This window comes from Gopherus flavomarginatus, chromosome 3, assembly GCF_025201925.1.
Source record: "Gopherus flavomarginatus isolate rGopFla2 chromosome 3, rGopFla2.mat.asm, whole genome shotgun sequence".
Lineage (NCBI taxonomy): Eukaryota > Metazoa > Chordata > Testudines > Testudinidae > Gopherus > Gopherus flavomarginatus.
The window spans coordinates 153,720,925-153,748,015 of record NC_066619.1 but is presented as its reverse complement, the minus strand read 5'-3'; the positions used below and the strand labels follow the sequence as shown (position 1 = coordinate 153,748,015).

Below are 27,091 nucleotides of genomic sequence, written 5' to 3'. Positions count from 1 at the left end.
AATTACTTGCCATGTTAACGTTCACATGCTGATGTATCACCTTCAGCATTGAAACTCAGGAATTCCTGGTGCTCAGTCTTCTGTTTATTTCCACCAGATAATGTTTGGTCCCTCCCCCCACCACAAAGGATTCTGCAATAAAGCAATTTTGGAAAATATAAGGGTCAAAAGAGGTTACTTGATAGGAGTAAAATGTGTTCTCTGTAGTATTTTACATCTTATTACACAGAGATTAATATATAGTGATATGTTGCATACCAGTAAACATAGATCTTACACTGTTGCTCTCAAAATCGAATCTCAGGTCAGGCTACCTGAACCTGGTGTGTATGTGGCTTGAGAGTAAAACATACGTATGTTTGAGAGCAGCTGAGTTAAGCCTCATTTGCTCACCTTCCCCCAGCAGGTGTTTTCAAAAAGAGCAAGCATAGACGCAGACTTGAGATCAGGATGTTTATCATTTGGTAGAAAAGTGGACCTGGCCATGCCTTGGTTAAATAGCATCTGAAATAATCCTACCTGAATGTCACCCAGGCACATACTGGTAGCTAGTCCTGGACTGGGCCCTGAGCTCACCAGTGCAATGAGACTTAATACTTCCAGGGGCTACTACCTATCAGGGAAAACAGCTCCACATTTGTTGAGGCTCAGTCTTAGACTCTGGAAACATTAGGTCTTGGCTCGGTTCCAGGCATTATGTTGTCCATTTCCAGACAGTGTTACCTTCATTGTCCATTTGAACATGTTCAGGAGGAATAATGTCTGCTACGAGTCCCCTTCCTCTCCTGCTGCCCTTCTGAAGAACAACGTTGCTGGTGCACTTCAGAATTTGTGGCTTGAAGAGAGACTTCTATAACTCAAACAGCATTTGGCCTAGTATCTTGGCCTGGTAGCCCTTTACGCAGAATGAAGGCTTTATCAAGTTTTGGGGGGAAAGGCATTAATAAAAAAACAAGTTAAGAGTTCTGACTGTACATGCCCTGATTAGCAGTAGGCTGATATCCTGAAGCCTGGGGGACTTTGGAGGCTGGGAAAGCCAGCCAGGATTGTGCAGCAAATCACTTCTCTAAGAGCACCCCAGGGGAGGAGTTATAGCTCAGGGAACCACAATTCCCTCTCTGCTTCACTCTTGATCCAGGAGGCAATAATTTTATCGATGCCCTATACCAGCAGCAAGTTACTAGTGCTCCACCCCACTCCATGCTGACATGATGCTGGCCAGTATATTGGGAGGTTGTGTATGGACGATAGGCTCCGCCCCTTCCCACCCTCCTATTTTGGAGAGTGTGGAGTAGTGAGTGTGCCGTATCCACATTACCCCATGCATCTGGACAGAAGGTCTGGGTCACCCATGCAGGGATAAAAGTCAGGTTCTTACACTTTCTTAAACTCCCTATCTAGCCCATAACTGCACACAACACCACAGAGTAAAGCCCTAAATGGGTACCTGTTCCTTAAGCAGTCAAAACTCTAGCCAGAGAGCCTAGCTGTGTCTAGGGTGACCAGATGTCCTGATTTTATAGGGACAGTCACAATATTCGGGGCTTTGTCCTATATATTACCCCCCACCCCCATCCTGATTTTTCACACTTGCTATCTGGTCACCCTAGCTGTGTTACATTTGTTCTTTACACATGTGGCACAGGAGAAGCAGTTTGCTAGTTTGTCTAAGCCTGAGGAACTTAATTACTGCGTATTTCAGGTAATGCTGATGCTCATTTAACAAAATTAATTATAGCAAGCTGTTCTGGAAGGAACTTAGCTGTACTATATAATTTTGTTAGAAATATATCAATAATTGCAGTCTGTTCATGGTTCAGTGGAACATAACTGTCTCAGTGTCAACTTTGTCCAGTACACCACGCAGCTGGAGCTACAACTGGGCTCTTGTCCATTGTTATTTTCCTGTATTTCATTATACGCTTTCATGTATTTCATTATAAAACACAATCACTGATTTCCTGTGTCACCTGGGGATCAATTCAAGCTAGAGTGAAGTAGATTGTTGAATGAGAACAGGCAGTGTCCCTCAGGATTCCAGATATAAATTTACAATGGGAACAGACTACTTCACAATAAAGAGTGATTTATTATCTTTTCCTCTGGTATTCATATCAGTAATACCTTGAACTGTGACATACAGATCCTGGAGTCTTGTGGAAAATATGCTGATTGCAAAAGGAGCAGGATTGGTCCCACTAGCTGAAAGTTTTTTTACTGCAAATCGTTTGGATTTCTCTTTTCCTTTTATCTTGGAACAGATTCTGTTCTCAATTACACCAGTACCTCCACTGAAGCCAGTAGAGTTACTCCAGATTCACAATGGCATAATTGAGAGAGGACCTTAGCTCATTGACATTGAAGGCATTAACAAAAGAACAAGACTGCTTGTTTTCCCCTAACACATCATCTACTCCTAGTGATTATTCTTCAGCTGACCTCAAATTGAAGCTGACTCTTCCATCATAATTCCTACTAAGTAGCACACTGTGCAACAAATAGGTGGTCCACTGATTCCAGTGCAACTACCTGTGGAATAACGTTCTGCTTATCTCCACTGCTCTGATGATCAATACCCCCCATAACGCACCTGTCAAGATCCAAGGACTCTACACATCCATCACAACATGTTGTGTATCTCACCGAGTGCACTAAATGGCCCAGTAAGAACTATGTGGATGAAACAAAACAATCACTATGCTCTTGAATGAACTCAGACAGAAAAATGATACAAGACAAAACCATCCTATCAAAACTGCGGGCGAACGCTTTTCACAAAGGAATCGCTCTATACCAGATCTCTCAGTCCTTATTCTCAAAGGAAATCAGCACACCACCTTCAAAAGATGAACCTGGAGCTTAAATTCATAACTATGCTAAACACTAAAAATCATGGTCTTAATAAAGACACTTGATTTATGGCTTATTACAACAATCAATAACTCACTAATCTCCCGTTTTTGTCCTGTGACTGAAGAGTTGTTAACTCGCCGATTTACCTTGAATGATCTCTCACCATATTCTGTATGCATTGTTGTTGCAGCCAGGCTGGTCCCGGAATATTAGCGAGACCAGGTGAGTGTAATTTATTGGACCAGCTTCAGTTGGTGAGAGAGACAAGCTCTTGAGCTTACAGAGAGCTCTTCTTCTGAACCGTGTTTCTCTCACCAACAGAACTTGGCCCAATAAAAATATTACCTCACCCACGCTGTCTCTGTAATATCCTGCTACCAACACAGCTACAATGACACTGCAAGTCATAAAAGAGTCAGTTCACACATGAACTTTCTTAACAGTGACAGTGAAAATACAATGGCTTCTTTCAGATGCCTCTTCATTAACTCTCAATATATCATAATAAATGAGATCTTTTTAATGGGACATTTTGATGTGTCACTACTTGAGACAGTCATATTACTCTGTGAATCTATCATTGAGGGATGCCTTCTACAGACTTATTTGTAAAATGATTCAAAATAAATCAATCTCTCTCATCATTCAGAGAATGACTTTGAAATTCCTAAAGTAACCTTTAATTCTTTTCATTCTCTTTCCATCTCCCATGCACCTTGGCCATGTGGGGTATTATGCCATTGAATTATTGCAAGCAAGGCTGCAACTTTACTGAGGTACAGTTCTAGTAGAAATTCAGATGCCATAAATTCGTAATAGAACATAAAATGAGTTCTACCATTTAATGGAATTTTTATCATTGAGATGGAACCATGTTACTTTTTGAATCTGTTTGTAAAGAGATGTCCTGTACAGGTTCATTTATGGAATGGTTCCGGATAAATTATTCCTGCTCATTATTTAGAGAAATACTTTGAAATGCCTAAAATAACCAGGTGTCCTATAATTCTTTGCTTTTCTTCCCCCGATCACCAATACACTGGCCATCTGGAGTACTTATACTATTGAATTACTGCAAGTCAGGCTACATAAAGCCACGGTATAGTTCTTGTATAAATGCAGTTTATAGGGCCCAGTTCTGCAAGCCATTACTCACATAAGTAACCCTCAATCAAGCACATAATCTTACTGAATTTAATGGGAATACATTTGTGAGTAAGGAGTACATGCATAATAAGACCTGGTCTACGCTTAAAAATTAGATTGACTTAGCTACATCACTCAAGGCTGTGAAAAAAATTGTACCCTCAATATTGTATTTTAGGTTGACTTAACCCCAGTTGTAGATGTAGCTAAATCAATGGCAGAATTCTTCCATCAATCTAGCTAGCTACCTCCTCTTGAGGACACGAGTTACCTACAGTGATGGAAAAAACCCTTCTATAGAAAGTGTCTACAGGACAAACTTTCAGCATTTATGGTCCTAAGCTTATAGCTCTGGGAATGAGACCAAGATGGTATTGCAAGGAATGCTTTTGCATATGTTTGGCTTTACTACTGTATGCTATTTTGACATTTAACTTAATATGTTTCAGTTACAAATGGATGTAGTTTTTACAATGTATTTAAATTAGGGGGGAACTTTTTACTTTAAACTCATGATACAATTGATCTGAACAGGACTGTTTAACGTCCTGCTCTCCAGAGCTTTGCCAAATTGCCTTGAGACTTCAACACCGCCTGCTGAGCAGCAGTTAAAGACAAGTGGGGTGGGATTTTCAAAAGTGCTTAGCACTGGTCCAACTCTTCTTCTATGAAAGTCTCAATGGGAATTTTACCAGTGATTGCAGTGGGAGCTGAGTTAGGCCAACACCACATGTTTCCCACCCTTGATCATTTGCCAGCCACCAACACCATGATCCCTTTTTAGTTCAGCTTCAAAATGTTTAACAGTTACTGCAAAATTAATGGCATGCAACTCAAACATCCAGCTGTTCCATGAAATTAATTATATTTTAAATCCTTGTGCTCATTTTCCTGCTGCAGATGCAGCTGCTCCTCTGAGCTACACACAGTCAAGTTCAGTCTTTGTGCCAGAGTGTGATCTTTGGCAGGCTTTCTAGAAGTTTTAATAAAACTCAGCTCATGGTGGAAAACTATTGCCCATTGAATTGAAAATTGACCAGTATTCACCCTGCAGCTAAGGTCATTGTAATCCACCACATGGAATTTTCCATTTAAGCGTACCTTTCCACCATATGGCCAAACGCCACTCAATGTATAATGAAATAATATATCCTTTAATATGCACTTATTAAATTGGAGCATTGCCTTTATACATGAAACACCCCTCCCTATGTGATTCTAATTGCAATCCTACACTCTTTTTATTGTCTTGGAATGCATTTACTCATCTAGTGCATTCCAAAGCAGTTCACCTGCACAATGGGTGCCCACGCATTTTGTGGGCACAAGTTTTTGCATCAATCTTAGGAAATTTGTCCTACAATAGGTTGCTGTCGTACTGTGCCTTACATCATGGAGGGCCCCACCTCCATCAGGGATGGATCCTCAGGGTGCTTCTGTAACAAAAAAGAATAATGTATTAATGTATTAGGAGAGAGATAAGATGAGTGAGGTAATATCTTTTATTGGATCACTTCTGCTGGTGAAAGAGACAAGCTTTCAAGCTAACACAAGAGCTCTTCTTCAGGTCTGGGAAAGCAGCAAAAAGTCCTGTGGCACTTTATAGAATAACAGATGTTTTGGAGCATGAGCATGATGCATCTGACGAAGTGGGTATTCACCCACGAAAGCTCATGCTCCAAAATGTCTGTTAGTCTATAAGGTGCCGCAGGATTCTTTGCTGCTTTTACAGATCCAGACTAACACGGCTACCCCTCTGATACAGGTCTGGGAAAGGTACTTAGGGTGACAAAGCAAAATACAAAGTGGACCAGATAAACAGTTAACACCAGATGAAGAGTTAACACATGTTGCAAGAGACCATTCTAGGGGCAGTAGGCAGTTAGCACCTCTATGGCTGTAGGACAAAGTGGGGTTAGTGCATTACAGATTGTTCTAGTGAGACATAAATCCAGTGTCTTTATTAAGTCCATGATTTTTAGTGTCTAGTAAAGAAATGAATGTAACCGCCAAGTCTCGTCTTTTGAAGGTGTTGTGCAAGTTTCCTTGGAGGACAAGGACTGAGAGATCAGATATGGAGTGATCACTTTGTGAAAAGTGTTTATCCATGGCTGATGGATGATTTTGTCTTTTATCATTTTTTAGTGTGAGTTTATTCAAGACCATAGTGATTGTCTCATTTCACTTAGTTGTTATTGGGGCATTTAGTGCAGTGGCTGAGGTACACCAGTACAACAGGTAGACCCGTAGATCTTGAAAGGTGTGTTGTGGGGGGTATTGATCATTACAGCGGCCGAGATACGTCTGAAGGTTTTGAGTCTGTTGTTATGACTTTGCCCGGTGGTGCTGCTTTGAATTGGTGTGTCCTGATCTGTGGGAATCTTGCTTCTGATGATGAGCTTGGAGAGGCTGGGCAGTTGGCTGACAGCCAGAAGATGGGATTTGGGAAAGTTCTTTCAGGATGTGGTTTATTTACTAATTATTATTGTTGATAGCCTTCAAATTCAACATACTTGCTAGCATGTCTTGGAGGAGAGAAGACTGAGGAGGGACCTGGTAACAGTCTTCCAGCATATTAAGGGCTGTTATAAAGAGGATAGTAATCAACTGTTCCCCATCTCCAGTGAAGGTAGGATAAAAAATGGGCAGCATGGGAGATTAAGGTGACATCAAAGGAAAATTTTTCTAACTCTGAGGATCGCTAAGCTCTGGAACAGGCTCCCAAGGGAGGCTGCAGAATCCCCATCACTGGAGATTAAAAACAGGCTGGACAAACCCCTGCCAGGGATAGTTTTAGGTTACTTGGTCCTGCCTGAGGGCAGGGGGGCTAGTCATCAAGTCTTCTCAGGGTCTTTTCCAGCCGTACCTTGTCTGTGATTCCTTGGATAAAGCGGGAGCTGGAGTAGTTAATGCAAAGGGGATTTAGAAGCACAGTAGGCAGAGAGGGAAGACACACGTTAGGCAACCAAGACCTCCTCCATCCCTTGCTCGAGGGGCGGACTAGACCCTTGCTAGGAAGATGGGGTAAACGTTGCCTAATGTTCGCACTCACTCTCCCCTCCCCACCACACACCCGACTAGGAACCCCCAGAGCAGCGGAGCGGGGCTCCGGCCACCCCTGGGTGCCGAGCTGCGGAAGGACGCGGGGGCTGCTGCTGGGTGAGTGGTGGCTGCACTCCGGGCTCTGGGTGTCTCTCTGCGGCATTTCTCTGGCTGGCTACGGACGGCTCGTCTCTGACTCCCTCCCTCCTCCGCTCCCCCAATACGGGGGAGGGCCGCCCGCCCCCCAGGTCCGCCCCTCTCCAGTGCTGCTCAAATGCCGGCCACGGCAGCGGGGCAGGGCTGGGGCCCCCTCGGCTCGCCGCGCAGCTCCCGGGCCACGGAGCACGTGGGGCCGGGCCAGCAGGGGGACGCCGCGGAGCCCCGGGCGGAGTCCCTGCGCTGACCAGGTAGGTGGGCCCGGGAAGCAGGCAGCCGGCCCCACGCGTGTTCGGAAACTCGGCTGGAGGAGCGCGGGGGCCGGGGTGTGCATGCGTGGGGAAGCCAGCGGATCACACCGGCGCCGCCGCTGGCTGAGTCCCTTCTGTCCGGGTCCCGGCTAGGCAGGCTTGGTTCTCTCCGCGGCCGTGTGCGGGGCAGTTCGTGCCAGGCTTTCCTGCCCGTCAGTCCGGGAGTGCTGGCTTGGCTCACGGGTATTTCAGCGTCTTTCTGTCTGGACCCGCGAGCGGGGTCTTTCCAGCCCTGCCGAGTAACAGGTTGGAAATCCTGACCCAAGCTGGCGCGTCTGGACAGCGCCGACCCACAAGAAAATGTTTCACGCCAGCCACAGCGGGGAAATGGCTCGGAAAGGTCAGTGTGCTGCGGCCACTCAAGGAGTGTTTCCTTTCCGCTTCTGACACAGACCTGCTCCTTGGCACCTTCAACTTCTCCAGGTGGCTGAACGGGGTTCATGTCAGCTAACGGACTCTGTAATTTTACATTTCAATACAGTAGAGTGAAGCTGGCAAACTGTTATTCTGAGAGTTGATCCACGCCCAGCTTTTGTACTACTCTAAGGAACTGGGTTTATAAACGGATACAGTTACATGGAGGTAACTCCCCCAGCGTGGCACAGTTATACCGTTTAAAAAGTGCTTATTTAGGTCTAAGGATCATGGACAGAAATGAGCTATGTGGTATCAGCACTTTGATGCTGGTATATCTGCTGCCACACTAGATGGGTTGCACCCATGGAACTACATTCGATTTTAGCCACTCTAGTTTATTTAATCGATACAAACAGTGTGGGAAGACTAGTCCTTGTGAGAGTGTGACAATGGTTTAAAAGCACACTAGCCACTCAACTATGAAGAAATCAGACAATGTGTCTGGAGAGAGCTACAATCCAAAGGAGCTGTCGGTTTCATTTCATGTGTTAAATAATGCATGGAGCTCTGGGTTATCATCACCTGGACTGGCAAAACTGATGCATTTGCCTCTAGATGAACGATAATGCTTATTTGCGCCGGTCAGGCAATGTGGCTGTTTTCCTGTGCTAAACTGTGAATGGCTAAAGGTGTATAGGGTGGAAATCCCCGTACTTGAAATGATTTTTATATAGGGCTGATCCTCAGCTACTTTGAATTGGCATAGAGGTACTGGCTTACAGCAGCAGAGGATCCGGCCCATAGCTGTGCACTTACTCAGGGGCATCTGTATCATTTACTGTGGTTTCAGTAGAACAGCAGCCAAGTTCTGCCGTACATACTAAGTTTTTTTGTCCTGCCGCACTCGTTTTAATTTATTAAAATGGACCTATCCCAAATGTATACTGGTGCAAGTGAGAGGAGAAGCAGACCCTCAGACTACAGGTGAGCACTGAAAACCAACCTGGAAGACAGCCATGAAAACAAATTGGTGCTATTGTTCTTTATCATAAAATGTAATACTTTGTACCCAGCCTGACATGCTGCACATTTGCCTCACAATATGCCTTTAGGGGGTGATTTGAGCATTCAGGTTATCTTCTAAATGGAGAAGAAAATGTTTTCCATTTCCTATCTTTCCTTTTATTGGCATATCCATGGTTACAAGCAGCAGGCGAAACACACCTAGTGCTTAAAGACTCCCTTTGCTTACCATCTAAATATCAGTTCTGATTACATCGCAGGAGCTACAGTGTACAATGTCACCAAACAAAACAATTACAGATTCTGGGTGGGAGTCCTACTGCCATTACACTGATGTAACTCAATTTACTTCCCTGGATTTAAGAGCACAGGTGTAAATGAGAGCAGAATCTTTCAGCAGTTCATGGACTGTCAGGGTGAACTCTTTGAATCCCACCCCCCTCTCCCAAGTATTTTAACGACAAAGATTTCTCTGTGACTCTCTTTACAGAGAGATCACAGCAGAATGCACAGAAAACTGCCCACTGGTATTTTTCTGAATAGTTCCTGTTACAAACTGTTTTATAAATTCTCTGGGCCTGACCCTCCTATACTTAAATTGTGAACTCTCTGGGTCAACTCGCTTTATTGTGTGTGTGCAATGCCGAATACAGTGGATTCCTCATCCTTTGCAGGGGCCACTGGCTGCCACTGCAATACATACAGTAATAATATTAATTGAAGTTCATGGCAAAACTCCCCTAATTAATTTCTCTTTAGTTTGAAATTTGACATGTGGCGTGGTGATTTGCTCCTGGACGAGGCTGAGAGTGATTTACTAGTGGATCACGCATGTCGGACAATATACTGTCTCAATATGCACCTTAGTAAGTGGTAAAATGTAATGACGCTTTTTTGGCTGAATTACTTCTAGGGACAGGGGCTGATACCTTGACACTGTACATGGTTTACCAATGTTAAAATAAATTTGTATTCGTGTTCAAAATTCACATTTTAATCTGATAAAGGTTCTCACTCCTCAGCTAAGACCAGATTCTGTCATCATTTCTCATGTTTAGTAGTGCCTTCCCTGGGCTTTGCAGTTTGAGAGGGATTCAATTCATTTTAACAGTTCAGAGTTAGACCCTTTACCCGGCTCTGTTTTTACATAAGTGAGCCAGTGGCTTTTTTATGGCCAGAATCTGATCTCTTTTCTCACATTGAGAAGTGCCTTAGTCCACAAATAGTCCTAGTCACTACTGATTTATAGTGGGACTACCCCAGATACTCTTCAAGATGAGGAAAATTATCAAAATTTGGCTCTCCAATTTTTGGGGCCAGACTTTCCATTCCTCCATTACTATACTCTGACACCTTTAAGCCAACTTTGCACAGTATATATTCCAGGCTCTTCTGGGGGCATGCCCAGCACCCAGCCTAAATTACAGCAGCCTCTCCAGGGGCCATTCTGTAGCACAGAATAGCTGGGGTATAGTCTGTTCTACTCTCTCCTCCATTACATGCCCTCAGTAAACCCCTTATGCTGGGGGGTGCAGGGGACAGAGTAGATCTGTTGTGGCAGCTATACAGTGCCTGGGGACCAGGGGCGACTCCAGGCACCAGCACAGCAAGCGCATGCCTGGGGCGGCAAGCCACGGGTGGGGGGCGGCCTGCCGGTTGGTGTGAGGGCAGCAGTCAGGCAGTGTTCGGCAGCATGCCTGCGGGAGGTCCGTCGGTCCCGTGGCTTTGGCAGCAATTCAGCAACGGGTACGCCGAAGGCGCGGGAATGGCAGATCACCTGCAGAAATGCTGGCAAATCCGTGTGAACAGTGGACCGTCTGCGGGCGTGCCACCGAAGGACACCTGACTGCAGTGCTTGGGGCAGCAAAAAACAGAGCCACCACTGCTGGGGACCCCCCTTATGTCAGAATTATTACCTAGGAGAGGTTCCAGCCCCTTTATGCCACGAGGGCCACAGGGCACTGCAGAATCTGAGCTCTCGTGGCATCACAACTTTTGGTTCTTAGAAACAGCACTGGGTTTTTAACAGTGAAGATTTCCACTAGAATGTTTATTTCTTGCTGCATGGGGCTTGTTGGTTATGAGTTACCTTGTAATAGCTAAATTACATCCAAATTCTTATATTTTCACATTATATTCTCTCTCTTCCATTCATCAGTCCAAACTTATTAGATACCTTCTATAGAAATAATGATATACACTGATATGGGACCTGATCCTGCAGCCCTTACTCCAGTGAGTTGGCATTATTCATTCATACCGTCTGAGTGCAGAAAGAAATGGGAGTACTTGCAGAAATAAGATTTGAAAGTTAAGGTTAAAATGCTGAACATGGAACATTGTACACCTAGATCAGTGGTTCCCAAATTGGGGTTTGTGAACCCCTGGGGGTTCATGAAAAGTTACAAGGGGTTCTTGGGGGGGGAAAATTCCCTCATGGTGGACAGAGCTGTCCCTAGGGACCCCGGGCAACATGGGGCTAGCATCCTGGAGCCCCTGGACTTCCAAGAGCTAAGCAGATCAAAGCAAGCATATCTATCACACTGAGGAGATTTAAACTTCAAGATTCCTTATAAGAAATGGAAAGGGAGGTGGATATTTTTTTCTGTTTTTAAAATTAAATAGGCAGCTAGTGTTGTTTTTAAAATTATTATGAAGAACAAGTTTAACTTTGTTGTAACGTGCTTGCCTGGAGTGCTCAGGATCTGAATGCTTGTGTAGGAGGAACTCTTTGCCCACGTCCAGACTAACCCGCGGCATCGGCGGGTTAAAATCGATTGCTCGGGGATCGATATATCGCGTCTAGTCTGGACGCGATGTATCGATCCCCGAGCGCGCTTACATCGATTCCGGAACTCCATCAACCCGAACGGAGTTCCGGAATCGACACGGAGAGCCGCGGACATCGATGCCGCGCCGTCTGGACAGGTGAGTACCTCGATTTTAGAAATTCGACTTCAGCTACGTTATTCACGTAGCTGAAGTTGCGTATCTAAAATCGATTTTAATACCCTAGTCTGGACGTGGCTTTTGAGTTGGCTTCTTAAATCCCTTCATGCTGTTTCACATTGGATATTCCTTGATGAAACATAGGAGCCTTGTCTTATAACAGGCTTATTCAAAGTGATACAAGCTACGAAAGCGAGATCTTGGAAGAGTGTTGCCGTTTTCATAATATAATAAAAATACTATAATGATCAATAATAAAAAATAGTGTGTAAGAAGCATGCCATAAAAACAAATTTTATATTTCCAAGATCACTGCTTTTATAATTTATACTCCAGTAAAGGAGAAAAACCCTGGAAATATTAATTTTTAGGAGGGGGTTCGCGAGACTTGACATTTTAGTGAAAGGGGTTCGTGGGTTGTTAAAGTTTGGAAACCACTGCCCTAGATGAAGCTGAAAGAAGTCATTTTCACAAGGTCATCTGTGTAGCACCTGATCCTGTAAACTGCGGAGCACCTTTAACTTCCACTGACTTCTGAAGTAGTTGTAGGTTGCTTAGCACCTCACAGGCAGTGCTTTGAACTTGATCAGATCAAGACCCTATTCATTCTAAGAGAGGTTCCAGTCAGCCAAGTGTAGCAAATGAGCCAAGTATTTAATGGTATTGATACAAGAGAGTTTTTTTTGGCTGCTCTATTCTGTGTTGGAAATACAGTATTACGGACATTGCTCTGTCACCTGAAGCAAGGAAAAGATTGAAATTAGAACAGGTAATGCAGCAGAAAAGGTTATGATCAGGAGAGACACGTTTCTAGACAATTAAAAATACTATTGATCCAAACCATGCAATTACATTTTCTCGTTGCTGTCCTCAAATTACACTCCTTATAGAAATCAAAGCAGAAGGTACTTTGTGATGATTGGGGTGGGGAGTGAGAGGAGACAGTGGAAGTTTATTGCTAAGTATCTTCTCCTTTGAATTTTTCCCATGACAACAGAAGTAATGAAAAGGCCATCTAAGCTAACGATGCAGGAAACTTAACTCTCCCACTATGTAGCCTTGGTTTCATCTTTTGTTAGGTAGATGACTGAATAATTACCTCCTCCGGCAAGCTGGAATTTATAGGCTCATAAGGGATACTGATCGTGAACAACATTGGAATAAGCAGATCCTGGGCTGGAAGGCCCCAATCCAGCAAGATATTTAGAGATGCCCAACTTTCAGCAGGTGAATTGTCCCATTGATGGGACAATTCACCTGCTGAAAATTAGGGCACGTACTCTAAGGGTCTCATTGTGCAACCCTTACTTACATGGCTGGGTGTTTATTTACACAAGGTCTCCTTAAAGCCAGTAGGACCACTTGCAGGAGTCTTCACCAGTGTAAGGATTGCACAATCAGGCTCTCAATAATTCGGTGCTAGGAGGATAGCGTTTTGCCAAGAGATAGCAGGAGTGTCTATGGGAACCCCTGGTCACCAGTCATATATTCTGTGTGTTTGTGACAGGGCACACCATTCACTGCCTCCTCCTGGTCACTCTGGGGATTAGCACTTGAGGGTGAACCCCCTTCTTGTGATCACATGCCATCACATCATCTCTCTCTCTCTAGTCTGCAGCTCCTCCCTTGTCCCAGGAGCTGCAGCATCATCTTTGTGACTCAGCCCTCCGGCTAGGTCACTCAGCATTTTCCCCCCTTCTGGGAGGAAGGGGTATACTCCTCCAAATTCTCTGTCACTCCCACGGTGACCCAAGCAGTCTTCCAGTTCACTGCCCTGCCTGTGCCACTTCCCCAGTGGCCAGGGACCCTCAAATCAGCAGTTCGGGACTTTCCTCTCCTAGCCCTCACTGCTTCTTCCCTGGACCACTTCCTTCCATTCCTGGCTCCCCTCCTTGCTCTGGGTGTACCAGCTCCAAATCCTCCTCCCTTTTCCCAGGGAGTGACTACCCTTTCCCAGCAGCAGCCTGCTTGCAATCAATCCCTGCTCCTTGACTCTTCCTTGAGGCCCCAGCCTGTGGAGTTAGTAGGCCTACCTTAACCGCTTCCAGTCCTGTGTGCGGTGGACACCCCATCACAGTATGCCACACACTTTACAGTGAGAGTATTTCTGTTTTTAGGGAGTTTTAGAAAATGTACGTTAGAAATATTGCATATTTTTTAAAGCTAAGCCACTATTATTCTTTCACATTGTTACAAAAATCTAGTCTGGGTGTTCTGTATCCTTATGTTAAAAAAGAACTCTCATCTGCCCTGATAATTGTGACATCCTTTACAATTGAAACTGCAAATCTACTGCATGAGAATCTCATTAGAACACAACTTTTTCACTAGTAATTAGGAATACCCAAAAGGCAGAAAGTGGTCTCTTTTTTTGGTAAGGGATTTTAGGTGAGCAGTAGAAACCACTCCTTTGATCAACTTAATGTACCCTCTTACAGTCATATCATATGTAATTTGAAAGCTTTTTATGCCTCCTTTAAGATGAGGTATGATGTGGAGCTGTTAGATGGGGCTTTTACCAAAGAAACAGGAATAAACACCAACACATTAAAATGACCACTTTGAAATATTTGCATTCATCTTTGTTAGTTTAATGGTTCCATGTATTATATCAAGACATAAACATGGATTTATTTGTGAGATCAAAACCTCACAAAGCAATCTAAAGGGTAAAACAAAATCTAACAATACATCTGTACAGGTATCATTGGAATGTAATAGCACTGGTGACGTTTCTAGTCAACATCATCGTCATCTTGTTCATCATCATGATCTCTCTCGAGAGTGCATGGGTTACCACAGCCTTCATTGCCTTGGATGTACAAAGTTTTGTGCAGGGAAGATTGTTCTGACTACAGACACAGTTGATTGTGCAGCAACCCCTACTTATACAGGCACAAATAAGGTCTCATAGAAGCTCAGAAGCTAACTGGCCCATGAAGAAAAGAAGAATTAGCTTATCATCCACATTTTTCCATCTCTGTTGCAATGGTGATCCGATATCTGGCTTACCTATGTGCAAAGACATCCAAAGCTTTGTTTGCCAAGATGCTTTTTTGACATGCTATTCAAAACTGTCCTCACATAGTGTGAGTTTGGCCAGTGACTTGTCCTTTTTGATGGCTAGATTGAGGTGCAAGCAATTCTGGTCTCTGTGGATCACCTTTTTTCTTGCTGTGGGCATACAGCACTGCTACCAACTTTCTTGCTGGAGCAATTGCAGCTTGTTCATCACTATCTCCCAATTTGGCAAGATCTCTGAAGCGGTAACTCTTTGGTTTGACAATATTAAATATAGATTTCCCCCCATACCAAACAGGGATGACACAGAGTCACATCCTGTCACTGCATGTATAGCAGGAAGCATGTTGTGGAAGTCAGGAGTGAGTGCATCATAAGTATGAAGCGATGCTAGTCAGTTGTGCTGGTAATAGTGCACATTTCAATCCACATTTTATCTACGTGGTCCGTTTTCAGAAAGTAGTGAACAGCAAGGAACAAAACATCTGTATCATGTGACCTAAATATTATGGCTCCTTAGACATCAAGCAACCCAAAAGCCATATTGGCACATACAGCATGCAGAAGCAGTCTTGTGTCCATTTCCTATTGAGTACTGTGCAGGTCTTGGGCTTCTTCAACATCTCTACCAGTGATGGACTTTGCTATTTCACCATTGGAAAAGCTTCCAGCAAGAAGGAGAGTTTGTGCTGGGAAAGCTTCTACGCTGTCAGGTGTGTTTTGAATCATACATTCACAGAGGAATTTTACAAGTGACCACTTGTTGAATGCCACGTTTAGAAACTTTTTCTATGGAGGCATAGAGCATCCATCAATCACCTGATATTACTTGCATCTAACATTAGATCCTGTCCAGTGCTGTCCTTCTGCAGTTTTCACAGGGTTACTGTTCTCATATTTGTCAAACACTTCACATATAGAGTTAGCTTTGTCTACTCCTTTAGGACCTACCTCAACTACTTAGCAGACAATTCATAAATGTGTGGAATTTGTCTCCAGCTACATTTGTAGGACAGCCATGATATCTCTGACATACACTACAGACTCTTTGTTGTATGCTGTCAGCTCATGGATTCTTTTTAGCCTGAGCTTCCACCTGATGTCCTAATTCAGCGTTGTCTGTTCTTGTTCCATCAGCATGGAAAAGGGATATAGGCAAAGGTCCTATTGGGTGACTAAGAACAGTTACCATTGAAACATCATCTCTTGCTAAGGACAAGGCTGTGCAGAAAATAATTTCTTGACTGATGGCTGCTGTGATTGTTTTGCTAGACTTAAATTTGGTCTTTTTGGCCACATCAGCAAATGTTTTGATATCAAACTTCATGACCGGGCTGAAGAAGCTACCTGTCCTATTAGAATCAAGTGCACCTCTCCATTTGTTTTCAGTAGAGGCTCTTGTACATCTGATATTACATGCAGTCCAGTAAATGTGTCAATAAGCACCTCTGGATGTGATTCAGGGTTAAATGGATTTGGCATATTATTGATGAAGTGGTCAGTAAAAGATGCAAAATACTCTTCACTCCTCTTCAGTGCAGAGGCAAAGACTTGTTTGTGGACCTTGTCTTTACTACTACTTGTTAGGCCACATCTCTTTCTCCTAGTTTTTGCATATTCATAATATGAAGCAGTGTAATGTCATCTCTAACACTAATAGTGACCCAGGCATAAGTGTCAGTGAATTAAAAAGCTAGCTTCTTGAGTATTTCAAAAGGCTAGTACTGCATGCACAGGCAATTACAAATTAAAACCTTCTATGCAGACTAGATCCTACATTTTAGACACAAAAGCTTACAAAGGAGTAACAGCAGCAAAGAATCCTGTGGCACCTTATAGACTAACAGACGTTTTGGAGCATGAGCTTTTGTGGGTGAATACCCACTTCATCAGATGCATGTAGTGGAAATTTCCAGGGGCAGGTATATATATGCAAGCAAGCTAGAGATAATGAGGTTAGTTCAATCAGGGAGGATGAGGCTCTGTTCTAGCAGTTGAGGTGTGAAAACCAAGGGAGGAGAAACTGGTTTTGTAGTTGGCAAGACATTCACAGTCTTTGTTTAATCCTGAGCTGATGGTGTCAAATTTGCAGATGAACTGAAGCTCAGCAGTTTCTCTTTGAAGTCTGGTCCTGAAGTTTTTTTGCTGTAGGATGGCCACCTTAAGGTCTGCTATAGTGTGGCCAGGGAGGTTGAAGTGTTCTCCTACAGGTTTTTGTATATTGCCATTCCTAATAGATGATTTGTGTTCATTTATCCTTTTCCGTAGAGACTGTCCAGTTTGGCCGATGTACATAGCAGAGGGACGTTGCTGGCATAGGATGGCGTATGTTACATTGGTGGACGTGCAGGTGAACGAACCAGTGATGGTGTGGCTGATCTGGTTAGGTCCTGTGATGGTGTCACTGGTGTAGATATGTGGGCAAAGCTGGCATCAAGGTTTGTTGCATGGATTGGTTCCTGAGCTAGAGTTACTATGGTGCGGTGTGCATTTACTGGTGAGAATATGTTTCAGGTTGGCAGGTTGTCTGTGGGCAAGGACTGGCCTGCCACCCAAGGCCTGTGAAAGTGTGGGATCATTGTCCAGGATGGGCTGTAGATCCCTGATGATGCATTGGAGAGGTTTTAGCTGGGGACTGTATGTGATGGCCAGTGGAGTCCTGCTGGTTTCTTTCTTGGGTTTGTCTTGCAGTAGGAGGCTTCTGGGTACACGTCTGGCTCTGTTGATCTGTTTCCTTATTTCTTCATGGGGGTATTGTAGTTTTGAGAATGCTTGGTGGAGATTTTGTAGGTGTTGGTCTCTGTCTGAGGGGTTAGAGCAGATGCGGTTGTACCTCAGTGCTTGGCTGTAGATAATGGATCATGTGATGTGCCCGGGATGGAAGCTGGAGGCATGAAGGTAGGCATAGCGGTCGGCTGGTTTTTGGTATAAGGTGGTGTTAATGTGACCATCACTTATTTGCACCGTGGTGTCTAGGAAGTGGACCTTCCGTGTAGATTGGTCCAGGCTGAGGTTGATGGTGGGGTGGAAGCTGTTGAAATCGTGGTGGAATTTTTCCAGAGTCTCCTTCCCATGGGTCCAGATGATGAAGATGTCATCAATGTAGCATAGGTAGAGAAGGGGCGTGAGTGGATGAGAGCTGAGGAAGCATTGTTCCAGGTCGGCCATAAAAATATTGGCATATTGTGGGGCCATGTGGGTGCCCATAGCGGTGCCACTGATCTGGAGATATATATTGTCATCAAATTTGAAATAGTTGTGTGTGAGAATAAAGGCACAGAGCTCAGCAGCCAGTTGTGCTGTGGCATCATCAGGGATACTGTTCCTGACAGCTTGTATTCCATCTGTGTGTGGGATATTTGTGTAGAGAGCCTCTACATCCATGGTGGCTAGGATGGTGTTTTCTGGAAGGTCACCAATGCATTGTAGTTTCCTCAGGAAATCAGTGGTGTCACGGAGGTAGCTGGGAGTGCTGGTGGCATAGGGTCTGAGTAGAGAGTCCACATATCCAGGCAGTCCTTCAGCGAGAGTGCCAATGCCCGAGATGATGGGGCGTCCAGGATTTCCAGGTTTGTGGATCATGGGTAGTAGATAGAATAACCCTGGTCGAGGCTCTAAGGATATGTTGATTTGTTCCGGTGTTAGTGTAGGGAATGTCCTGAGTAGATGGTCTTAGTGTATTCCTCAGTGGGATCTGAGGGAAGTGGCCTGTAGAATTTGGTATTGGAGAGTTGTCTGGCAGCCTCCTTTTGGTAGTCGGACCTGTTCATGATGACAACAGCACCTCCTTTATAAGCCTCTTTGATGATAATGTCAGGGTGGTTTATGGGGCTGTGGATGGCATTGCGTTCTGCACGACTTAGGTTATGAGGCAAGCGATGTTGTTTTTCCACAATTTCTGCCTGTGCACATCGGCAGAAGCATTCAATGTATAGGTCCAGACTGTCATTTCGACCCTCAGGAGGAGTCCATGTGGAGTTCTTCTTCTTGTGCTGTTGGTGGGAGGGTACCCGTGTATCAGTGCACTGTTCAGTGTTGTCCTGAAAGTATTCTTTAAGTTGGAGATGGCGAAAGTAGGCTTCCAGATCGCCACAGAACTGTATCATGTTGGTGGGGGTGGCAGGGCAGAAAGAGAGTCCCTGAGATAGGCAGACTTTTCTTCTGGGCTGAGTGTGTAGTTGGATAGATTGACGATATTGCTGGGTGGATTGGGGGTACTACGGTTGTGGTCCCATGTGGCAGGTAGAAGTTTAGACAGCTTACAGTCCTTTTCCTTTGTAGAGAGGTGAAGTGAGTAATGTAGATCTCCTGTCTTATTTTAGTGAAGTTCGTCATCCTGGACAATGATCCCACACTTTCACAGGCCTTGCGTGGCAGGCCAGTCCTCGCCCACAGACAACCTGCCAACCTGAAACATTCTCACCAGTAAATGCACACCGCACCATAGTAACTCTAGCTCAGGAACCAATCCATGCAACAAACCTTGATGCCAGCTTTGCCCACATATCTACACCAGTGACACCATCACAGGACCTAACCAGATCAGCCACACCATCACTGGTTCGTTCACCTGCACGTCCACCAATGTAACATACGCCATCCTATGCCAGCAACGTCCCTCTGCTATGTACATCGGCCAAACTGGACAGTCTCTACGGAAAAGGATAAATGAACACAAATCATCTATTAGGAATGGCAATATACAAAAACCTGTAGGAGAACACTTCAACCTCCCTGGCCACACTATAGCAGACCTTAAGGTGGCCATCCTACAGCAAAAAACTTCAGGACCAGACTTCAAAGAGAAACTGCTGAGCTTCAGTTCATCTGCAAATTTGACACCATCAGCTCAGGATTAAACAAAGACTGTGAATGTCTTGCCAACTACAAAACCAGTTTCTCCTCCCTTGGTTTTCACACCTCAACTGCTAGAACAGAGCCTCATCCTCCCTGATTGAACTAACCTCATTATCTCTAGCTTGCTTGCATATATATACCTGCCCCTGGAAATTTCCACTACATGCATCTGATGAAGTGGGTATTCACCCACAAAAGCTCATGCTCCAAAACGTCTGTTAGTCTATAAGGTGCCACAGGATTCTTTGCTGCTTTTACAGATCCAGACTAATATGGCTACCCTTCTGATAAAGGAGGCACATTACATTAGATGTTCACGTACATTTATATCTACTCTCAAGCAGTACAAACTATGAGCACACAGTCTACCACTACTGGTGCACAGCCTTCACTGTGAGACTCATCTGGTCAGCAAATTTCAATTTAAAATATAGAAAAAGATTATAACCCTTGTTAGATACTTTGACAATTAAGAATATGCAATGTGAAAAAGTGAAGCTGAATGAGGTTTAAGTTGAACAAGTGAAACTTTATTAAAACCTGTGCCTTGCTCTTTCTGTGTGGCTGGGTAACTCCCCATGTTCCCTCTTCCACAAGTGACCCATCACTAACAGAAGCTCCCGGGAACATTGGCTCTCTGACTCAAGTTCCATTGTTCCTGATACAGTGGTTGGCTTATACCCTGAAGCAGGAAGTTTTTGGGTGGGAGAGCATTATGGGGCTCATAATTATAAAGCAATCTGGGATGAGAGGTGCTACGTAAATAGATGACCCCATCTGCTGACGTATTAAGTACAGTCTCTGCCAGAGACAGGTTACCAGCACCTATAAACTAATTATCTAGAACTGAGAGCTATCTCTTTTAAAGTTTTATGAATTGTAAGCTCAGATGGCCATTTCACTGATTTGGGACAATGCGTCCTCACATTGTAACCACAGGGTTTTCTACAATAAGCCACAAGGTGGCTAAGCAAAATAGGAGTTTTGTGCCGGCGCGCACTCACCTCATGCAAGCGTCTCTTGGTTGAGTGTGTGCTTGCCTGTAGTTTTTCTTCTGTTTCCTCTGCTCACAGCACCTTGTCAGTCGCTGCGTTCATGAGGCAGGTCTTTGATGACTCATCTATCTGCCAAGTCAAACACAGACTATGTGCGAAAACAAACCAACCCCTTCTGGGGCACACAATCTAACTAGGCCCATCTCAAGAGTCCTCAGTAACGTCCTGTAGCCCTCCCTGGGCTTAGTCCTTTAACAGTCCAGTCAGCACAGTATCCTCAGTTGGTGTGTCCCTGCAGCCCTTCCTGAGCTCAGTCCTTTAACAGCCCCATAGGGCCCATCACGGTACCCTCAGTTGGGATCTGGCTAGTTTGCAAAGGTTCCTGGTCTGGAGAGGAGCACACTCACAGGGCTTCCTCCCTGGAGACTCTTTGCCTTTTTCTTGAATCAATAGTGAGCCATTTCTCCAGCTGAGTCAGTCTCATTTTGGCCCCCTTCTGGAGGAGAGGGGGTAACAGTTCCACATACAGTCCTTTCCCTGGGCCTGTCTAAATTCCCTTCTCTCAGGTCATAGTCACTTCTCCAGTGTCTGTTGTGGGTGGAGGTGGGGGGACCTCAGCCTGCCAACTGCTCCAGGCTCCAACCCAGGAAACTTTTATGTATAGCAGCCTCGTGCAATGTCCCTTTAACTAACTGCATTTGCCTGGGCCATTTCCCTTGTCTTTGAGTCCCAGCAGCCAGCCAGGAGCTCCTTCCTTGCTCTCCTGGTTCCTGCCAGCAACTACCTGCCTTGACCCTTGCAGCGCCTATAACCAGCCAGAAGCACCTTCCTTGGTCCCCCTGTGTTAAAGTATAATTAAAACAACTTTAATTTTTAAGTAATTTCTTGACTATATAGCTACATAATCGTTCTTAGTTTGTCATGTTTAGTATCATGGTATTCGTGCGAGAAAGGACTTTTGAATGATATCGAACTCAATCTTTTTCTGATGTCATTGTATTATCAAAATCTCCACCAACTGGAGGAGCTGGAGGCTGGGAGGAGGGGCAGCAAGTCCCTCCTGCTATGCCACAGAGGGTGACACCACTGAAGTTGAGTCTTATAGGTCAAATGTCACCTCCCTTACCTTTCTGTCATTAACTTGCCCACAGAATTACACACGTTCCCAGGCTACTACAAACCAGATAATGGCTCAGATTAGACAGAGTGGGAGTGTTGGCCTCCAGCTAATGAGTTGATTGTAATATGTAAGAAGCCAAACTAGGAAATGACATTACTTTGAGCTAGAGCTACACAGCCCTGATGATCTCAGTCTTGTCTGCATGGGGGATCTGCCAGGGATGCAGCCGTCATTGCGAGTCACCAAGATAGCAGCACCAGCAGAAGCCCTCAGGCTAGACAAGGAAAGCTGTGACTGGCACTAGTTGAGCTAAGCTAAGTTTCAAGCAGAGATAGGTTCCATGTATGTAAACTTTCGCTTTCCTTGTCTACACTGGGCATTTGCACCAGTGCAGCTACACTAATAGTTGCAATGGGGGTAAATCCACGGTGTAGACAAGGCCTCAATCTCTAACAATATTATTACAACTGGTTTGTGACTTGTCCCTTTAATTTGATAAGAGACGAGGGCCAGAGATTCCCCCTGTAGTTTCATCAGGATATGATATATTATTCTTCACTTCCCACCCACAGCTGTTGTGCTTGATAATCTTACCATGCCCCATTAAACAGCTGTGAAGGGACTCCTGTCTTCATACAAAAGAATGTATATACCCTCTTTTGGGATGAGAGTCTCTATATAAATGTAAGTTATTCTATTAGCTTCAGGGTTGCCATTAATATATTCAGAGTTTTAGGGTCTGTATGGCTCCATGTCTGTTCTTTTCTTATGACAGGTAGTGACATTGATAGGTTAAAATAACTTGTGATTTGAGTAATCCTATGGCTCAGCAATTTCTGGGGAGTGCAGTGGAAATCTAGCCGTGCAAAGGAGCATGGTGCAAGCACTCTTCGCATGACTATATTCATTATTATTCAGATTTCTAATTAGCAGTGCACAGTAGCACTGAGACTGAGGCAGAATAGAAGGAGTTTGTGGGGATATCCAAAGGGAACATTTCATAGTTCAGTTTCATAGTAGTTTAACTAGAAATGAATTTCCTGGGCAATCTAACCAGTAAAGGTACTTGCAAAATTGTACATCTTAAAAGAACAACTAATAAAAAATGTTACTGAAAGTAGGGTGTTTGTTTGTTTTGTTTGTTTTTAAGCAACTTGGGAAGTGGTGGGATGATGGTGGATAGAAATAAAAGTAATTTCCTCATTTCCAGCAGCTATGTTATATTAGCTTGTGTCTGGCATACAAAATTAGTATTTCGTTGTAGAACATTAAAAGTTTGGAGGGATACTAGAAAAACTGTTTATTAAGAGATACATTCAACGGCACAAGCAAACTGAAGACCTAAGTCTGTGGGCCTGACTCTCTACCACTTTCATTTAAACTTGTGCAAAGTGAGTGTGAAATGGTACCATTCACATTTGATAGCATTTCTTCCCCCACTTCGCCCAAGTGTCAAGGGCTGTGCAAGGTGCAAGGCAGTGGAGAATCAGACTGCATGCTGCATTTCTGATAGGGAGGCTCCATCTCCAGGGAGGAGACAGTCGTTCCTTGAAATGCCATCACCAGCCTGGAGACACAGCTGACATACCTAGCAATGCCCCTGTTTTATTATGATTCACCAGAGGCCCCTGTCAACCTGGAATGTTTGTAGTTGGGTGTTTGATTACCTTAGCCAAGGGAGCAGCAAAGGAAGAAGCCATGACTCCTTGTCCCTGCACTAATCCAGGGTATGTTTACACAGTAGTTGGAAGGTGTAATTTGCAGCGCTGGTAGACATACATGTGCTAGCTCTTGTCAAGCAAACACCTAAAATTAGCAGTGTGGCTGCAACAGCACGAATGGCAGCTTGGGCTAGTCACCCGAGTACTTACCCAAGGGCTTGGGTGGGATTGTTCTCACATAGCTAATCTGTGCTACCACCCACACCACCACAGCCACACTGCTGTCTTTAGGCTCTAGCAGAGCCAATGAGCATATGTCTACCTGGACTGGGAATTGTACCTCCCAGCCGCTGTGAGGACATACTCTTAGTCAAGGCTAGAAGGAACATGGCAGTCTAGGCCTGAGTTACTACATCTTAAATGCAACTTGGTTGTGAAAGGAAGTTATAGTAACAACATTACAAGTATCTCAAGACCCATTAATATAGCTATAGCAAGCCAAATATATTAATCAAACTAAGAGTGTCCTAAGATGCTAGGCTTAAAGCAGAACAGGACCTGGAGATTTATCCAGGTGACCTGTACACGAAGCACAGATTATTGCCTTGTTCATTTTTCTGATCGGTGAACATCCTACCATCCTCTGGCTCCCATGCTGCTGTGGCTGGAGGAGAGCTGTTTGCATACTTGGCCAAAATGACTCCACTAATGGAATAATACAACGAAATTAATGTTGAAAATCTATTTGACCATTCAGTTGTTTCTGCCAACATTTAAATAGCTGATTGTTTTGCTTAAATTTTCTCTCCCCAGCTTTTCCCCATGTCATCATAACTCTAGAAACATGAGCCGATCACTCTATATAGTAGCACCCAAATGCTAGTCTGTTCCTTGGCCCAAGCAGAACTCAGGGGATCTGCCAGAAATCAAGGCCATTCATAGTGTGGCCCCTGGCTTCTGCATTGCTGGCCAGCTCTCTGGCTTCATGCAGTGCCAGGCAGCATGGAAGGATTCCACAGCTTAACTTGTAATGAAAGAGGTGCCGGGAATCAAGCAATTTTTTTACTTTCATAACCGATGCTGGAAGCCCAGAGGTGCCGGGGGCTCTGAACGGCCAGGCCCTGGCACAAATTTAAGCCGTGATAGAGGGGGAACCTGGGCTAGTTATTGCAGACTCAGTCTACAGCAACTTGCTTCCATTTGGCCTATGGGTGATAAAGTGTGACCAGCCCTAACTCTGTTCTCCCTCTCCTTACTTGCCCGGAACAGGAATCCCACAGACCAACCAGCAAGTAACTCAGGTAGGGAAGGGGTTCCATGCCTGCAGCACCCCTCTTTCCATTCACTCCCTGCTCACCACAGCTGGGATCTACAGCTTTCAGCCCCTTCTCGCATTCTTTCCTCCACTGCAAGTTTGTTTAGTCACCTGTGCTCAGACTAGACAAGTAATACGTACAGCCAGATGTCTGACACTCCACCTCCATTCTGTCTCTTTTCTCTGTTTACATTGATACAAGTGCTTTGGCCTATTTTATGGTTCTTCCGGTCCTTATAATTCCCAATTATTTGCCCATTTTCTACAATTCATGTGTTGGATTAAATATACAAAAGTAGTATTGTTTTTGGATGAGTTCTTAAAGGGAGTTCCAGTACAAAGCATAAATTAGGGTTTAACTGGCAGATAAATGGCATGGTATTTTTTCACACAACACACAGTCAACCAGTGGAACTCATTGCCAGAAGATGTTCAGAAGGCTAAGACTATAATGGTTCAAAATAGAACTAGATAAATTCATGGAGGATAGGCCCATCAATGGCTATTAGCCAGGATGGACAGGGATGGTGTCCCTAGCCTGTTTGCCTGAAGCTGGGAATGAGTGACAGGGGATGGATCACTTGATGATTTACCTGTTCTGTTCATTCCCTCTGGGGCACCTGACATTGGCTACTGTTGAAAGACAGGATACTGGGCTAGATGGACCTTTGGTCTGACTCAGTACAGCCTTTCTTATCGTCTTAATATTTGGACACTGCACCAGTATGAATTTCACTCCACAATGAAAGGATGGAGCAGATGAAAATCTGTAATGATACAAGATGGCAAATTAGAAGTCTAACTCCCCAATCCCTGACACCACTAGGTATTTTGCATGCACAAGGACTTCAGCATTAGGCACTGGGAAAGATACAGGAAACAACTAATGATTGACAGTACAGCTGCTAAGGTACAAAATCCAAATTCCTTGTTGCCAAGAGCACCTGCCAGGTGTGGGAGCAGAGCACAAAGCAGCTCAGGTTATTCCAAGGGAGATCTCTTGCCAGTAGAATGTGATGTGCACAAAGTCACTCTTTATGGAAGGGCCTGGAGACAACACTGGACATTCTAAACAAGCCACTTTAACTTCATGCCCAGCACGTAGTTCCCTACAGCTGAGGCCATTTTTCCCTCATTGAATCAAAAAATAATTTGAGGGCAAAGGGTAGCCATAAACCGAGCTGTTCTCAAGCTGTAGCAGAAATTACAGGCAGGGTTCCAAAGGGATGACTATTTAATGAACCTCTGTCTAGGTTTTATTAGAGAAATGAGCGCATGTCTGCAGTATCCTCCTTTGGCTGGTAGATTTGAGGAGGCAATGGATGCACAAGTTCCATTCCTCCCCAGGCCTGTCTCCAAAACACTCTCTCCTGTGCTAGTGCACAAGGAGCTGTGCTCTGCAGCTTCTTGTGGAGTGAACTGCCTGTGCTGATTCACACCTGCAATGGAAATGTTCCAGCCCCACAGTGTTCAGGATTTTCTGCAGCCCTTCCTGTGGCTGCAGGATTTGGCCTCTCCTGAAGACCAAGGACCTGATCCAAACCTTCTCAAGTCAATTGGACTCTTAGCATTGAGTCAATGGGCTTTGCCCATGGTCCTAGAGTCTCATCCCACATACATGGACAAATTACAAAATATGCCCAGTACTTTTTAATGCTGGTTTTAGCACCTTTCTGGTTATCAACATTTTTACAACTTTCTTCCAGTGAGTCCTAGTCTCTTTTGGAAAATGTACAATAAAAAGTAACAGCGCTGAAGGGTTTCAGTGGTAGCTGTGTTAGTCTGCATCAGCTAAATAAATAAAAAAGGGGGCATCCTTCTGGCACCTTAGAGACTAACACATTTATTTGGGCATAAGCTTTCGTGGGCTAGAACCCACTTCATCAGATGTATGAAGTAAAAAATACAGGAGCAGGTGTAAATACATGAAAGGAGGGGAGGTGCTTTACCAAGTGTTAGGTCAGTCTAACAAGGTTAATCAATTAACAGCAGGCAGGGTTGGCTCTAGGCACCAGCAAACGAAGCACGTGCTCGAGGCGGCACATTTTCCAGGGCAGCATTCTGGCCATCCTTTTTTTTTCTTTTGCCTTCAGGCGGCAAAAGCCTAGAGCCGCCCTGGCAGCAGCAGCGCGTCATGCGTGGGGGATGCCCTAGGGCCGCTGCTGTTCGCGCCGCAGTGTGTTTGCTGCCCCACGCGGCAGGGGAAGAAAAAAAAGCCACGATCGGTGGCAGCTCTCCCGCTGCTGCTTTATTCTTCAGCGGCAGGTCTTCCCCTCCGAGAGGGA

The 27,091-nt window shown here is 44.5% G+C and overlaps 1 protein-coding gene across 1 annotated transcript in view; it reads left to right on the top strand.

Moving 5' to 3' along the window:
* The first annotated feature begins 7,361 nt into the window (after positions 1-7,361).
* NPFFR2 (neuropeptide FF receptor 2) overlaps positions 7,362-27,091 on the top strand; it is a 46,077-nt gene continuing 26,347 nt past the window's right edge. Inside the window, exon 1 of the mRNA XM_050945038.1 lies at positions 7,362-7,448. The gene's annotated coding sequence lies outside the window, so the exon portion shown is untranslated. The remainder of the gene's footprint in view (positions 7,449-27,091) is intronic.